At 44.8% G+C, this 14,836-nt stretch overlaps 1 protein-coding gene across 8 annotated transcripts in view; it reads left to right on the top strand.

Moving 5' to 3' along the window:
- The window catches only part of wdr27 (WD repeat domain 27), an 838,472-nt gene that overhangs the window by 645,448 nt on the left and 178,188 nt on the right, over positions 1-14,836 (top strand). The window lies entirely within an intron of this gene.

Genomic DNA, 14,836 nt, shown 5'->3' with positions numbered 1-14,836 from the left:
GCACTGCCTCCGCAAGATACTGCAAATCCATTGGGAGGATAGACGCACCAAAGTCAGTGTTCTCAGCATCCAGCATCCCCAGCATCGAAGCACTGACCACACTTGACCAGCTCGGTTGGGCGGGCCCGACATGAGACTCCCAAAGCAAGCGCTCTACTCGGAACTCCTACACGGCAAGCGAGTCCCAGGTGGGCAGAGAAAACATTTCAAGGACACCCTCAAAGCCTCCTTGATAAAGGGCAACATCCCCACCGACACCTGGGAATCCCTGGCCCAAGACTGCCCTCAGTGGAGGAAGAGCATCCGGGAGGGCGCTGAGCACCTCGAGTCTCATTGCCGAGAGCATGCAGAAACCAAGCACAGACAGCGGAAGGCGCGTGTGGCAAACCAGACTCCCCACCCACCTTTTCCTTCAACCACTGTCTCTCCCGCCTGTGACAGAAACTGTAATTCCTGCATTGGACTGTACAGTCACCTGAGAACTCACTTTTAGAGTGGAAGCAAATCTTCCTCGATTTCGAGGGACTGCCTATGATGATGATGATGAAATAATGACATTCACTGGTGAAGTTCAATGCACAATCAGTTGTTATACAGATAGATTTTCATTCAGTCAGTGTGAATATAAAACAGGTTTTCCAATATACAGAATTACACAGAATTTACAGCACAGAAACAGGTCATTCGATCCAAATGATCTGTGCCAATGTTTATGCTCCACTCGAATCTCCTCCCACCCTACTTCATCTAACCCTATCTGCATAACCTTCTATTCCTTTCTCCTTCATGTATTTATATAGTTCTCCTTTAATGCATCTATGCTATTTGCCTCAACCATTCCATGTGGTAGAAATTTCCATATTCTTTCCAATTTCTGAGTAAAGAAGTTTCTCCTGAAATCTTTATTGGGTTTATTAGTGACTATCTTATATTTATGGCCCTAGTTTTGGACTCCTCCATAAGTGGAAACATCTCTATGTCTACCCTATCGAAATGCTTCGTAATTTTAAAGACCTCTATTAGGTCACTCCTAAATCTTGTGTTTTCTAGAGAAAAGAATCCCAGCCTGTTCAATCTTTCTGTTGAGAACGTGAACAATGAAAGTAGGCAAGAGCTTTGCACCTTTTCAGCAGTTTCCTTTCTATTTTATTTTTCATCTGCAAAACTGTTGCCTGGCATCCAGAGGAATGAATACAAGAGGCACACCTGGACTGTTTGATCACAGCCAGTAGACTATATGAGCATCTGGCAGTGAAGAGCTACTCTATAGGACAGGGAGCCATGAAAAGGTGAAAAGCAGCTGCCAATTTTAGTTATACATGTTCACAGCATGAGATGATGGGGTAGATTTTCCTCTTTGTCGATGTGAAATGAAAATGTCAGCATGACTATAGAGTGGAGAAACCAGCGTTATAATTACCCAACATTTTTCATTAACATTAGAGAACAGAAGACACTGGGGTAGATCTTGCCTTTGTGCGATAGAGTGAAACGGGTACTAGCGAGTCGGCAGCCCATTTCACATCTCTCTCCATTTTTATTTCCATGGAAATCAGAGTGGAGAAATGTGAAGAGGACTGCAAACTTGCTATCGCCCGTTTTACACTGATGCACAAAGTCTACCTTGATAAGAGTTCATTGACCTTGAGCATGTACCAAACTTTACCAATGAAGAGTACGACTTACAGCATTCTGGTTAAAGTTGCATTCTCTGTGCAAGCTCTGGCCTGAAACCTAATGGGATATATAGTAGAAACACATGTCCAGCCTTTTTGGAGGCGCAGTTGTGACCTCCAGCCATCTACAGTTAACATTTTAACACTTTCTAACTTGCCTTTCCTTGGGTACTTCACCTGAGTTAATGATCCGAGCAGGAGCCATTTTCTGGCAGGGGGCAGTAACATGCAATGTGTTAATTATTTGAACATATTCTGACAGGAAAAGTCAGGTAAAACGTTATTTCCTGACAGTTCCTTTTAGTGCTGATGTGATTTCGAAGCCAATCTTTAAATGCATCTGGAAAAGTGCTGCTTTTTCCCTTTGAGATTCGCTCTGAACAGACAGGAAATTATGGTTTGAGCAGCACTGGGCAGTGGCCAAAAGTTACAGGCCATAATTCAATTATCTGCCAAAGGGACTGCTGAAACATCAGGCTTTTAAAATCTCATCAATACGTGTAAAGTATATGTCTATCAATGAAACCGAAACATTTTAAGGTGAGACAGTTTTTGTGCTTTCATAGTCAGATTGTAATTTTACAAGGTGCAGCAGTTAAACTGTTCAAGTCGTCATTGAAATTATCTGCTGTGGAATTTCTGGAAATTGCAATAAGCTGCAAAAAGGTCACTGGATTGTACGGGAATTATAAAGGCGGTAGAAGACACTAAATAGTGGATAATCAAGGGGCTATAGGGAGGGAAGAACATAATACAATCACTATCACTAATGAAGTAGTACTAAGTAAAATAATGGGACTAAAGGCAGACAAGTCCCCTGGACCTAATACCTTACATAGAAACATAGAAACATAGAAAATAGGTGCAGGAGTAGGCCATTCGGCCCTTCGAGTCTGCACCACCATTCAATGAGTTCATGGCTGAACATGCAACTTCAGTACCCCATTCCTGCCTTCTCGCTATACCCCTTGATCCCCCCAGTATTAAGGACCACATCTAACTCCTTTTTGAATATATTAAATGATTTGGCCTTAACAACTTTCTGTGGTAGAGAATTCCACAGGTTCACCACTCTCTGGGTGAAGAAGTTTCTCCTCATCTCGGTCCTAAATGGCTTACCCCTTATCCTTAGACTGTGACCCCTGGCTCTGGACTTCCCCAACATTGGGAACATTCTTCCTGCATCTAACCTGTCTAAACCCATCAGAATTTTAAACGTTTCTATGAGATCCCCTCTCATTCTTCTGATCTCCAGTGAATACAAGCCCAGTTGATCCAGTCTTTCTTGATATGTCAGTCCCGCCATCCCGGGAATCAGTCTGGTGAACCTTTGCTGCACTCCCTCAATAGCAAGAATGTCCTTCCTCAAGTTAGGAGACCAAAACTGTACACAGTACTCCAAGTGTGGCCTCACCAAGGCCCTGTACAACTGTAGTAACACCTCCCTGCCCCTGTACTCAAATCCCCTCGCTATGAAGGCCAACATGCCATTTGCTTTCTTAACCGTCTGCTATACCTGCATGCCAACCTTCAATGACTGATGTACCATGACACCCAGGTCTCGTTGCACCTCCCCTTTTGCTAATCTGTCACCATTCAGATAATAGTCTGTCTCTCTGTTTTTACCACCAAAGTGGATAACCTCACATTTATCCACATTATACTTCATCTGCCATGCATTTGCCCACTCACCTAATCTATCCAAGTCACTCTACAGCCTCATAGCATCCTCCTCGCAGTTCATACTGCCACCCAACTTAGTGTCATCCGCAAATTTGGAGATACTCCATTTAATCCCCTCGTCTAAATCATTAATGTACAATGTAAACATCTGGGGCCCCAGCACGGAACCTTGCGGTTCCCCACTAGTCACTGCCTGCCATTCTGAAAAGTACCCATTTACTCCTACTCTTTGCTTCCTGTCTGCCAACCAGTTCTCAATCCACGTCAGCACACTACCCCCAATCCCATGTGCTTTAACCTTGCACATTAATCTCTTGTGTGGGACCTTGTCGAAAGCCTTCTGAAAGTCCAAATACACCACATCAACTGGTTCTCCCTTGTCCACTCTACTGGAAATATCCTCAAAAAATTCCAGAGATTTGTCAAGCATGATTTCCCTTTCACAAATCCATGCTGACTTGGACCTATCATGTCACCTCTTTCCAAATGTGCTGCTATGACATCCTGAATAATTGATTTCATCATTTTACCCACTACCGATGTCAGGCTGACCGATCTATAATTCCGTTTTCTCTCTCCCTCCTTTTTTAAAAAGTGGGGTTACATTGGCTACCCTCCACTCCATAGGAACTGATCCAGAGTCTATGGAATGTTGGAAAATGACTGGCAATGCATCCGCTATTTCCAAGGCCACCTCCTTAAGTACTCTGGGATGCAGTCCATCAAGCCCTGGGGATTTATCGGCCTTCAATCCCATCAATTTCCCCAACACAATTTCCCGACTAATAAGGATTTCCCTCAGTTCCTCCTTCTTACTGGACCCTCTGACTCCTTTTATATCCGGAAGGTTGTTTGTGTCCTCCTTAGTGAATACCGAACCAGAGTAATTGTTCAATTGGTCTGCCATTTCTTTGTTCCCCGTTATGACTTCCCCCGATACTGACTGCAGAGGACCTACGTTTGTCTTTACTAACCTTTTTCTCTTTACATAGCTATAGAAACTTTTGCAGTCCGTCTTAATGTTCCCTGCAAGCTTCCTCTCGTACTCCATTTTCCCTGCCCTAATCAAACCCTTTGTCCTCCTCTGCTGAGTTCTAAATTTCTCCCAATCCCCGGGTTCACTGCTATTTCTGGCCAATTTGTATGCCACTTCCTTGGCTTTAATACTATCCCTGATTTCCCTTGATAGCCACGGTTGAGCCACCTTCCCTTTTTTATTTTTACGCCAGACAGGGATGTACAATTGTTGTAGTTCATACATGTGGTCTCTAAATGTCAACCCCTTAAGTATCATTCGCCAATCTATCCTAGCCAATTCATGCCCCACAGTTACCCTTCTTTAAGTTCTGGACATGGTCTCTGAATTAACTGTTTCATTTTCCATCCTCAAGTAGAATTCCACCATATTATGGTCACTCTTTCCCAAGGGTACTCGCACAGCGAGATTGTTAATTAATCCTCTCTCATTACACAACACCCAGTCTAAGATGGCCTCCCCCCCAGTTGGTTCCTCGACATATTGGTCTAGAAAACCATCCCTTATGCACTCCAGGAAATCCTCCTCCACCGTATTGCTTCCAGTTTGGTTAGCGCAATCGATATGCATATTAAAGTCACCCATGATAACTGCTGTACCTTTATTGCATGCACCCCTAATTTCCTGTTTGATGCCCTTCCCAACATCAGTATTACTGTTTGGAGGTCTGTACACAACTCCCACAAACATTTTTTGCCCTTTGTTGTTCTGCAGCTCTACCCATATAGATTCCACATCATCCAAGCTAATGTCCTTCCTAACTATGGCATTAATCTCCTCTTTAACCAGCAATGCTATCCCACCTCCTTTTCCTTTCATTCTATCCTTCCTGAATGTTGAATACCCATGTATGTTGAGCTCCCAGCCCTGATCATCCTGGAGCCACGTCTCTGTAATCCCAATCACATCATATCTGTTAACATCTATTTGCACAGTTAATTCATCCACCTTATTATGGATACTCCTTGCATTAAGGCACAAAGACTTCAGGCTTGTATTTTTAACACCCTTTGTCCTTTTAGAATTATGATGTAGTGTGGCCCTTTTTGTTTCTTGCCTTTGTTTACTCAGCCTTCCACTATTGCTTTTTACCTTTCTACCATCTGTTTCTGACTCCATATTACTTCGCCCTATCTCGCTGCATAGGTTCCCATCCCCCTGCCATATTAGTTTAAACACTCCCGAACTGCATTAGCAAATGTTACCCCTAGGACATCAGTTCCAGTCCTGCCCAAGTGCAGACCGTCCCTTTTGTACAGGTCCCACTTCCCCCAGAACTGGTTCCAATGTCCCAGGAATTTGAATCCCTCTTGCAACACTGCTCAAGCCACGTATTTATTCTAACTATCCTGCTCCCTCTACTCTGATTAGCACGTGGCACTGGTAGCAATCCAGAGATTACTACCTTTGAGGTCCTACTTTTTAATTTAACTCCTAGCTCCCTAAATTCAGCTTGTAGGACCTCTTCCCGCTTCTTACCTATATCGTTGGTACCTACATGTACCACGACAACTGGCTGTTCACCCTCCCTCTCCAGAATGCTCTGCAGCCGCTCCGAGACATCCTTGACCCCTGCACCAATGAGGCAACATACCATCCTGGAATCTCGGTTGCGGCCGCAGAAACTCCTGTCTATTCCCCTTACAATCGAGTCCCCTATCACTATAGCTCTCCCACTCTTTTTCCCACCCTACATCCTAGGGTCTCAAGAGAAGTGGCTGCAGGGATAGTGGTTGTCCTGGTGCAACGATATAGGTAAAAAATGGGATGAGGTCCTACGAGATGAATTTAGGGAGCTAGAAGCTAAATTAAAAAGTAGGACCTCAAAGGTAGTAATCTCAGGATTGCTACCAGTGCCACATGCTAGTCTGAGTAGAAATTGCAGGATAGCTCAGATGAATACGTGGCTTGAGGAGTAGTGCAAAAGGGAGGGGTTCAAATTCCTGGGATACTGGAACCGATTCTGGGGGAGGTGGGACCACTACAAACCGGATGGTCTGCACCTGGGCAGGACCGGAACCAATGTCCTAGGGAGAGTGTTTACTAGTGCTGTTGGGGAGGAGTTAAACTAACATGGCAGGGGAATGGGAACTTATGCAGGGAGACAGAGGGAAATAAAATTGAGGCAGAAGCAAAAGATAGAAAGGAGAATCATAAAAGTGGAGGGCAGAGAAACCCAAGGCAAAAAACTAAAATGGCCACATTACAGAAAAATTCTAAAGGGGCAAAGTGTGTTAAAAAGACAAGTCTGAAGGCTCGGTGCCTCAATGCGAGGAGTATTCGGAATAAGGTGGACGAATTAACTGCGCAGACAGCAGTTAACGAATATGATGTAATTGACATCACGGACACATGGCTCCAGGGTGACCAAGGCTGGGAACTCAACATCCAGGGCGATTCAACATTTAGGAAGGATAGGCAGAGAGGAAAAGGAGGTGGGGTGGCATTGCTGGTTAAAGAGGAAATTAATGCAATAGTAAGGAGGGACATTAGCCTGGATGCTGTGGAATCGGTATGGGTGGAGCTGCGGAATTCCAAAGGGCAGAAAACGTTAGTGGGAGTTGTGTACAGACCACCAAATAGTAGTAGTGAGGCTGGGGACAGCATCAAACACGAAATAAGGGATGTGTGCAATAAAGGTACAGCAGTTATCATGGGCGACTTTAATCTACATATTGATTGGGCTAACCAAACTGGTAGCAATGCGGTGGAGGAGGATTTCCTCGAGTGAATAAGGGATGGTTTTCTAGACCAACTAGAGAGCTAGCCATCCTAGACTGGGTGATGTGTAATAAGAACATAAGAACATAAGAATTAGGAACAGGAGTAGGCCATCTAGCCCCTCGAGCCTGCTCCGCCATTCAATAAGATCATGGCTGATCTGGCCGTGGACTCAGCTCCACTTACCCGCCCTCTCCCCGTAACCCAAGGGACTAATGAGAAGGGACTAATTAGCAATCTTGTTGTGCGAGGCCCCTTGGGGAAGAGTGACCATAACATGGTAGAATTCTTTATTAAGATGGAGAGTGACACAGTTAATTCGGAAACTAGGGTCCTGAACTTAAGGAAAGGTAACTTCGACGGTATGAGGCGTCAATTGGCTAGAATAGACTGGCAAAGGATACTTAAAGGACACTTGACAGTGGACAAGCAATGGCAAACATTTAAAGATCACATGGATGAACTTCAGCAATTGTACATCCCTGTCTGGAGTAAAATAAAACGGGGAAGGTGGCTCAACCATGGCTAACAAGGGAAATTAAGGATAGTGTTAAAACCAAGTAAGAGGCATATAATTTGGCTAGAAAAAGTAACAAACCTGAGGACTGGCCGAAATTTAGAATTCAACAGAGGAGGACTAAGGGTTTAATTAAAAGGGAGAAAATAGTGTACGAGAGGAAGCTTGCAGGGAACATAAAAACTGACTGCAAAAGCTTCTATAAATATGTGAAGAGAAAAAGATTAGTGAAGACAAACGTAGGTCCCTTGCAGTCGGATTCAGGTGAATTTATAATGGGGAACAAAGAAATGGCAGACCAATTGAACAAATACTTCGGTTCTGTCTTCACGAAGGAAGACACAAATAACCTTCCGAATGTATCAGGGGTCAGTGGGTCTAGTGAGAAGGAGGAACTGAAGGATATCCTTATTAGGCTGGAAATTGTGATAGGGAAATTGATGGGATTGAAGGCCGATAAATCCCCGGGGCCTGATAGTCTGCATCCCAGAGTACTTAAGGAAGTGGCCCTAGAAATAGTGGATGCGTTAGTGATCATTTTCCAACAGTCTATCAACTCTGGATCAGTTCCTATGGACTGGAGGGTAGCTAATGCAACATCACTGTTTAAAAAAAGGAGGGAGAGAGAAAACGGGTAATTATAGACCGGTTAGCCTGACATCAGTTGTGGGGAAAATATTGGAATCAATCATTAAGGATGAAATAGCAGCACATTTGGAAAGCAGTGACAGGATCAGTCCAAGTCAGCATGGATTTATGAAAGGGAAATCATGCTTGACGAATCTTCTGGAATTTTTTGAGGATGTAACTAGCAGAGTGGACAAGGGAAAACCAGTGATTGTGATGTATTTGGACTTTCAAAAGGCTTTTGACAAGGTCCCGCACAAGAGATTGGTGTGCAAAATCAAAGCACATGGTATTGGGGTTAATGTACTAACGTGGATAGAGAACTGTTCGGCAGACAGGCAGCAGAGAGTCGGGATAAACGGGTCCTTTTCAGAGTGGCAGGCAGTGACTAGTGCTGGGACCCCAGCTCTTTACAATATACATTAACGGTTTAGATGAAGGAATTGAGTGTAATATCTCCAAGTTTGCGGATGACACTAAACTGGGTGGCGGTGTGAGCTGTGAGGAGGACGCTAAGAGGCTGCAGGGTGACTTGGACAGGTTAGGTGAGTGGGCAAATGCATGGCAGATGCAGTATAATGTGGATAAATGTGAGGCGATCCATTTTGGGGGCAAAAACACGAAGGCAGAATATTATCTGAATGGCGGCAGATTAGGAAAAGGGGAGGTGCAACAAGACCTGGGTGTCATGGTTCATCAGTCACTGAAAGTGGGCATGCAAGTACAGCAGGCGGTGAAGAAGGCAAATGGTATGTTGGCCTTCATAGCTAGGGGATTTGAGTATAGGAAAAGGGAGATCTTAATGCAGTTGTGCAGGGCCTTAGTGAGGCCTCACCTGGAATATTGTCTTCAGTTTTGGTCTCCTAATCTGAGGAAGATGTTCTTGCTATTGAGGGAGTGCAGCAAAGGTTCACCAGACTGATTCCAAGGATGACAGGACTGTCATATGAGGAGAGACTGGATCAACTGGGCCTTTATTCACTGGAGTTTTGAAGGATGAGAGGGGATTTCATAGAAATGTATAAGATTCTGACGGGACTGGACAGGTTAGATGCAGGAGGAATGTTCCCGATGTTGGGGAAGTCCAGAACCAGGGGACATAGTCTTAGGATAAGGGGCAGGCCATTTAGGTCTGAGATGAGTAGAAACTTCTTCACTCAGAGAGTTGTTAACCTATGGAATTCCCTGCCGCAGAGAGTTGTTGATGCCAGTTCATTGGATATATTCAAGAGGGAGTTAGATATGGCCCTTACGGCTAAGGGGATCAAGGGGTACGGAGAGAAATCAGGAAAGGGATACTGAGGGAATGATCAGCCATGATCTCATTGAATGGTGGTGCAGGCTCGAGGGGTCGAATGGCCTACTCCTGCACCTATTTTCTATGTTTCTATTAGTTGTAATCTCCCAAAATTCCCTGCATTCTGGGGCAGTCCCAGCAGATTGGAAAACCGCAAATGTAACGCCCCTATTTAAAAAAGGAAGCAGACAAAAAGCAGGAAACTATAGACCAGTTAGCCTAACATCTGTCGTTGGGAAAATGCTGGAGTCCATTATTAAGGAAGCAGTAGCGGGACATTTGGTAAAGCATGATTCAATCAAGCATAGTCAGCATGGTTTAATGAAAGGTAAATCATGTTTGACAAATTTGCTGGAGTTCTTTGAGGATGTAACGAGCAGGGTGGATAAAGGGGAACCAGTGGATGTGGTGTATTTGGATTTCCAGAATGCATTCAATAAGATGCCACATAAAAGGTTACTGCACAAGATAAAAGCTCACAGGGTTGGCGGTAATATATTAGCATGGATAGAGGATTGGCTAACTAACAGAAAACAGAGAGTCGGTATAAATGGGTCATTTTCCATTTGGCAAACAGTGACTAGTGGGGTGCCACAGGGATCGGTGCTGGGCCCTTAACTATTTACAATCTATATTAATGACTTGGATGAAGGGACTGAGTGTAATGTAGCCAAGTTTGCTGATGGTACAAAGATGGGTGGGAAGGCAAATTGTGAGGAGGACACAAAAATATCTGCAAAGGGATATAGACAGGCTAAGTGAGTGGGCAAAAATTTGGCAGATGGAGTATAATGTGGGAAAATGTGAGGTTATCCACTTTGGCAGAAATAATAGAAAAGCAAATTATAATTTAAATGGAGAAAAATTGCAAAGTGCTGCAGTACAGAGAGACCTGGGGGTCTTTGTGCATGGAGCACAAAAAGTTAGTATGCAGATACAGCAAGTAATCAGGAAGGCCAATGGAATGTTGACCTTTATTGCAAGGGGGATAGAGTATAAAAGCAGAGAAGTCCTGCCACAACTGTACAGGGTATTGGTGAGGCCACACCTCGAGTACTGCATATAGTTTTGGTCTCCGTATTTAAGGAAGGATATACTTTCATTGGAGGCTGTTCAGAGAAGGTTCACTGGTGGACAGATACCGCCGGGGAACGGATCACAGCTCCTGCTCCTCTCAGACCACAATGAAAGCAAAAAAATGTTTTTATTTTTCTAACTTTTCCTGGCCTCTTCTGCTTCCACCAGGTTTCACTGGCAGACCCAGCAGAGTGCAAGTGATCGGCGGGTTAAATTGCGTCAAAGAACCCCGCTGCTGAAAGCCCAGCAATTAAAATGGCGACAGGCGGGCGGGAGCCTGTTGGGAATAGAGAGGAATGCACACAACCACAATTCTAACCACCCGTCCAATCCATTCCCAGCAGCAGGCAGGGATAAAATCGGCCCTCACCTTGTTGTGCACCGCTTTCTCCTCCATACTGTAGCTTGCCTGTATAAAATGGGCTCACTACTGTTTGGCTAGTGTTTTTAATGGTTTGATAGAGGTTTTCAGTGTTGGTTGAAGACTTTCACTTCACATACTAATTAGTTTCATCTGCATTTTTATTGGTGCATTATTGTCTGCTGCTGTACCTGTCCGAGGTTATGCATTGCAAGACTGTTAGCTGCCAGTCTTTTTGCTCTTCTTCTTAGGCAGTCCCTCCGAGTTGAGGATAACTTGCTTCCACACTAAAATGAGTTTTAATGAGGACTGATGAGACCAATGCGGGTCTGATGTGCCAGGTCTTGACCTTCATTTTGAAGGGTGGAAGATGCCTGTGCGTGATTTCTTTTAAAGTGGGGTGGCCATTGCACACCAGCTACCACATGGGCTTGACAGAACAAGGCCTTGGTCCAATGGCAAGGGGATCCAAGATGATTGGAGACCAGACTCTGCTGCATGGGCCTAGCAACACACACACACACACATGCTCCTACTGACCCTCTCCCTCCCTCAGCCCTCAGGTCCTCTCTCCCTGGTTTTCAGAGATCGCAGTGTCGTCTTTTTGCTACAGTAGTACTCAATCTTGGAATTCCATTGAGGTTTGGAAGGGGAAGATTAATTCATGAGGCAACAAGGAAAGCAAGTGTGTTTAAACCTCAGGGACTTGTGTATCCACCCCATTCTTATTTCAGCCCTTCCATTTACGAACCCAGACAGTGAACTGAGAAGGTGAAATATTGAACAAGTTGACCAGTAGTATTGACACTAATGATAAAAGAGGAAAAACCTCCGATTGCTGTGTAAGGACACAGGTGAAATTCTGAGTAAGACAAGTATTGTGAGAATACAGAAGCTCTGTTTTATTCCCATAGCTTAGCTCAAGGGTCTGTTTGTGTGCGAGCTCTGCATTCAACCTTTGTCTCTTGGGTCTTTGCAGAAGAAACTGTGATCCAGAATTAATGTTTGGCATCTAACCAAATAAACTCAGCAGGAAGTTGTGGATTTCATTGTTTGTGATCACTCCATAGCTTATTTATGAGAATACAGTGAAGTATGCCAGCAAGGAAACATATGACAAATGTCTTGCTGGCAAACTCTAACAGAGCTCACTGCCAGTAGGTGGCACTATCATTTATTACTCCAATAATTAGCTGTGTAACTTAACAACAACTTGTAATTATATAAGTGCGCTTAATGTAATAAAATGTCCCAAGGCGCTTTGCAGGAGCCACCGGGGACGATAACAGGGCACTAACGACTTACTGACTGGGTGTGGCAAAAGAAACGACTGCCGCTAATGGGCCGAGAGGTTTGCGGCGGCAGTAACACCGTGCGCCAGGATCTCCTGCGCTCGGAGATCGTGACGTCATTGTCCTGTGCATCACCCTGGTAGCACCCTTGAGCCGAACTTTGGTTTCACCCTTTGCAGCATTGCTGGGTAAAATCATCGGCAGCTGCAGGAGGCGTTGTTCGGGAGGCCGGGCGCTTTGGGGGCGTAAGTTAAAGGGGATGTTGGTGCAGTAAGTAAAGAAAATTCTGCGAATGCATAATGTCAATTTTTTCAATTTCTCTTTAGCCGCAATCGATCAGTCGGACACTCTGCTGGAGTGTATGGGCTGATCAGGCTAAATCATGGCTGCCGACGGGGACCTGCTAACTCGATCCAATGCAGAACCTGCAGCGATGACTCTTCCCTTTAAGGGAGGGAAGGAGCCTTGGATCCCGACAGCGCTGCACTACCACGGCCGCGCCTGCGAAGTTTAGCGCTCCACTTCCTTCCTGGAGCGCGAACACCGAATTTAGAGAAAGCTGAGAATCATTAGCGCCTAGAGTTCATTTTTCCTCTCGCATTGCTCCTCGTTAGGGCAGAAAGAGATAAGTTTTAAGGAGCATCTTAAATGAGGAAAGAGAGGTAGAGCGGCGGAGAGGTTTAGGGAGAGATTTCCAGAACTTCGCTAAAGCTGAAGGCACAGCCACGAATGGTGGAGCAATTAATAACGGGGAGAGGCCAGAATTGGAGGAGCGCAGAGATCTGGGGGGGTTGTAGGGCAGGAGGAGATTAGAGATAGGGAGTGGCGAGGCAATGGAGGGGATTTGAAAACAAGGATAAACATTTTAAAATTGAGGAGTTGCTTAACTGGGAGCCAATGTGGGTCAGCGAGCACAGGGGTGATGCATGAGCGGGTCTTGGTGCAAGTTAGGACATGGGCTGTCGAGTTTTGAATGACCTTAAGTTTGGAGTACCAAGAGTGGAAGATCGGCCAGTAGTTTGTTAGAATAGTCAACTCTGAAGGTAACGATGGTATGGATGAGGTTTTCAGCAGCAGTTGAGCTGAGGCAGGGGCAGAGTCGGACGATATTACAAAGTGGAATAAACAGTCTTAGTGATGGTGCAGATATGTGGTTGGAAGCTCATCTTGGTCAAATATGACACCGAGATTGCAAAAAGTCTGGTTCAACCTCAGACAGTTGCGAGGGAGAGGGATGGAGTCGGTGGCTAAGGAACGGAGTTTGTGATGGGGACTGAAAATAATGGCTTTGGTCCTCCCGATATTTAGTTGGAGGAAATTTCTGCTCATTCAGTACTGGATGTGGGACAAGCAATCTGACAATTTAGAGACCATGGAGGGGTTGAGAGAGGTGGTGGTGAGATAGAGCTGGGTGTCATCAGCGTACATGTGGAAACTGATGCCATGTTTTCGGATGATGTCGCCGAGGGGTAGCATGTAGATGAGGAATAGGAAAATATTACTTTTGGATTCAGTACTCAAATGCAATAAAAAGACAGGGCCAAAAATGCAATAAGTGAAATAATCACTTAAAGGCTTCCTTTGCGAGTATGTCTGAATGGAAAACCCTTCTAAAAATGATAGCCTAGAAATTAATATATGTAATATTAACATACGAATGCTTAACAAATATGACATTACTTTGTCCAGTATTTTTACAGAGGGATTAACCTGTTAGCAGTAATAGAAGAAATAAATAACTTGCATTTATATAGCACCTTTCATGTCCTCAAGATGCCGGAAAGCGCTTGCAGCCAATGAAGTACTTTTGAAGTGTAGTCACTGTTGTATTGTAAGCAATTCACACACATCTAGGTCCCACAAACAGCAGTGAAGTAAATTACCAGATAATCTATTTTGGTATTGTTGGTTGAGGGATAAACGCTGGCTGGGACACCCTCCCTACTCTTACTCATCAAGCGCCATGGAATCTTTTACACCCACCTACTTCCTGTATGTCTACTGGAGTCTTTAAGGGGTGCCTGGCAAGGTGCCACGGCTGCCTTAGGAATTCCATCCATTACAACCTCCTCTGGCCCAGCAGTAGCCATCCAGCTGAGAGTAGGCCTGGGTTCTGTTCTGGGCCTTAACTTGCCTCCAATAGGGTTTTCTAAAGGATCTTAAAATTAGTTAAGGCTATGTGTGTCATTTTGAGGAAATTAACTAAATAAATGTGGCCGTCCTCTTTGGCATCACACTCCGCCATTGGAGTGGCATGGTGATGCTGGTAGCCGTGACGGGTGCCTTTATTGCAGCCGTACAGACACGACCTGCCAGCATTGATTATTTAAATAGCCCTATTCCTGCGACTTGGGATGGGATACACTTCCTTGACAGCAGTCACCCAGGAGTCCCACTCCCCCGTACTTCCTGAATTTTGGGGCGTTGATATCTGACCAACTTTAGCATTCAGACTTGAGTGTTCTTGACCTTCCGTAACTAGAATCATAGAATGGTTACAGCACAGAAGGCCATTCGACCCATCGAGCACATGTCTGCATGAGCACCTC

The sequence above is a fragment of the Pristiophorus japonicus genome, chromosome 9, assembly GCF_044704955.1.
Source record: "Pristiophorus japonicus isolate sPriJap1 chromosome 9, sPriJap1.hap1, whole genome shotgun sequence".
NCBI lineage: Eukaryota > Metazoa > Chordata > Chondrichthyes > Pristiophoridae > Pristiophorus > Pristiophorus japonicus.
The sequence above is the reverse complement of the archived record's forward strand: the minus strand, read 5'-3'. Positions and strand labels throughout refer to the sequence as shown.